Source organism: Notothenia coriiceps, unplaced genomic scaffold (genome assembly GCF_000735185.1).
Source record: "Notothenia coriiceps isolate Sejong01 unplaced genomic scaffold, NC01 NC01_scaffold00032350, whole genome shotgun sequence".
NCBI classification, from domain to species: Eukaryota; Metazoa; Chordata; class Actinopteri; order Perciformes; family Nototheniidae; genus Notothenia; species Notothenia coriiceps.
This window is the reverse complement of record NW_011365051.1, coordinates 1-2,808: the sequence shown is the minus strand read 5'-3', so window position 1 is coordinate 2,808 and position 2,808 is coordinate 1. Positions and strand designations below refer to the sequence as shown.

At 50.8% G+C, this 2,808-nt stretch overlaps 1 long non-coding RNA gene across 1 annotated transcript; it reads right to left on the bottom strand.

Annotated features, from left to right (window-relative positions):
• LOC104960758 (uncharacterized) lies at positions 1-1,089 on the bottom strand. Its single transcript, XR_800014.1, has 3 exons — positions 698-1,089; positions 218-502; positions 1-32 (listed from the first exon to the last, which is right to left on the bottom strand). It is a non-coding gene; the product is annotated as an uncharacterized lncRNA (long non-coding RNA).
• Between the last annotated feature and the right edge of the window lie 1,719 nt (positions 1,090-2,808).

Sequence of the window (2,808 nt, the reverse complement as noted above, 5' to 3'; positions counted from 1 at the left end):
ACCACAACCTCCACATCTCCCTGGAGGTACAACTGACACACACACACACACACACACATATATTACATATGTGTAAATGTATATGCACATGTGACAGACATGTGTCACATAAAAAATATGTGTGTGTGTGTGTGTGTGTGTGTGTGTGTGTGTGTGTGTGTGTGTGTGTGTGTGTGTGTGTGTGTGTGTGTGTGTGTGTGTGTGTGTGTGTGAGTACCTGGTGGCTGCAGCTGTTTGTCAGCAGTTCTCTGATGGTCACCTTCTCCTGCATTAATCTCCTCTTCATGAGTTTCGAACAGTTCACGTTGACGGCCTCCAGAATGTGGGCGGAGTTAAAGTCCACGAAGGGCCGGCTGTCAATCAAAACCAGCTGATGCCCCGCCCCCTCCAGCAGCGTCACCAGCCCCTCGGGCCCGATGACCCCCGACATCACCCTCTTCTTCAGAGGGTGAGGAGCAGCATGGGGTCAGGTGAGGTCATCGTGGAGAGGTCTCACTCGGATCTGAAAACCAGAAACCAGAAACTCTGATCAGATTATTTATTCAGTCATTTGAATCTCAATCTTTATTGATTTATAGAGCACATTTAAAACTACCTCAGTCGACCAAAGTGCTGAACAGGCAATACATACAATATCAAATAACACAATGGGAGATAAATAATAAAACAATAACTAGAAAAATATAAAAACACATACAAATGTAAAAATGCTGTGTTCAACTCGTGTTGACAGCCGGTGAGTTTTAGGATAAGATGGAACTTTGTTTTTTCCCTTGGGGAAATTCAGCCTTTTAGAGCAGAAACAGAGTCAGAGTTAAAAAGATCAAATAGAATACTAATTTAAATAATAAAACAGCAAAAATAAAGTGATAAAGTAATTATTAAAACAAGATATCACGGTAGAAAGTTGTGCATTTGTGAGAACATGTTCAATATATTTACATCAGGTTAAAGACTCTGTCTCTAAACTCGTTGCTTTTACTTTGTGGTCATTTTTTAACCATAAGAGTTCCTCAGTTGTTGTTTCACCCTCTTTCTACGTCTCTTTGAAGGTTTCTCATTTCTCTAACTCCCCTCCTCGACTCCTATCCTCGACTCCTATCCTTGTGTCTTAGTCCCGCCCACAGGAGATGCGAGTGGAGGAGTCGAGGAGGGGAACCGAGGAGAGAGGAGTCGAGGAGAGGAACCGAGGAGAGAGGAGTCTAGGAGGGGAACTGAGGAGAGAGGAGCAGAGGAGGGGAACCGAGGAGAGAGGAGTCGAGGAGAGGAGCCGAGGAGGGGAGCTGAGGACAGAGGAGGGGAAGCAGCAGGCGGTTAGAGAAAGGAGATGTCCTTCAACATGGCGCGCTGAATGCGTGCGCATCTCACTTCCGTATAAAAGGAGGCCCCGCCTCCTGACCATCATCCTTTACTCTTCAGCGAGCGGAGGTGATAGCCTAGCACTGAGTCCGAGACGTACTTTTTGAGAGAAAGGAAGAAAGAGAAAGAAAGATAGCGGGCGCCAATCCCCACCACCTCTGCTTCGAGTGTTTGGGGGACCAGGATATGGCCGAGGCGGTGCCATTTCACGTTCGCCATTCCTTCCGAGTCCGGCGTCCATGGAAGTCCACCGCCCAGGGCTGTACTCTCCCTGGATGATGATCATGGCGGCGGGTGTGTGGGCTACTCGCTCATTGCTAGAGATGCCCCCGCCTCACCAGGTCAGAGCGATTATTGGGGCGCAAGGCCGAATAAGTAGCTTGGTCCACGAGGATTGCCCCAGGCCCGGTGCTCGGTGGCTTCACATTATATAGGGTCGACCCTACTTCATCACAGGCCGCCGCCGCTGCCTGCCGTGTGATGTCCCTGGGATATCACGGCATGGCATTTTTCCAAAGAGGACCGTGTTGATCTCCTGGGAGCCCCCGTCTTTACGGAAGGGCTCTATGGATCGATCTCCTTGCTCACGGGATAAGGAGTAATCGCAGCGTGGCTGCTTCTTGCCCATCCCCAGAGGAAGAAACACTGTCCTACACTCCCCGCCCCTGCTGTAAACCCCAGTATAGGGAGCCAGCAGGTGGGCGTGTGCACGTGAGTAGAATAAACCGAGTGCTGTCAAAGCACTGTGCGGGTTCAAGAGACGCTATTGCCGGCGTGCTGTTGTCAGAAAACACACCTTGCCTGGTATAATAGCTGAGGTTGATCTGTATCCAAACCTGAGTGTCTTTTGTTTCCACAAATGCTACACTTGCACACAATGTTAACCGTACAATAGGCAGACGCAGGGAAGCCCTCAGCACTGTTTCCGAGCACACTTTTTTGCGAGGCAAGCGCGTCAGGGTGTGCTCTATCGGCCGCAGCCTGGACTTCTCCACGGTTACAACCGAGGGAGAGGTGAGTGAGGCGCAGCGACTGCTAAAGCCGGTCAGCGACAGTGAGGTGGAACGGTGTGTTGGACGACAGTGCGTGCATACATCGGGGCTCCGCCCACTGTACCCATAGAGTCCAGAAGAGGGCGGAGCCTGTGAGAGATATAACGCCGGGTTACGTATTGTAGCCCTTGTTATATTAGCACAGGCGGAGCCCTCTACCTTGGGGCACTGTCTGTCCTATACCGCTCGCTGAAGAGTGGTGAAGGATGATGGTCAGGAGGCGGGGCCTCAGTAGAGGGCTCCGCCTGTGCTAATAGAACAAGGGTTACAATACGTAACCCGGCGTTTCGTCTCCTCCCTCACCCCTCCTCCCTCACCCCTCCTCGACTCCTCCGTGTGCATTTCAGCTATTGGGACGTCCTTCAAAATGGCGTGTCTTGATCGATTTCCGGGTCAA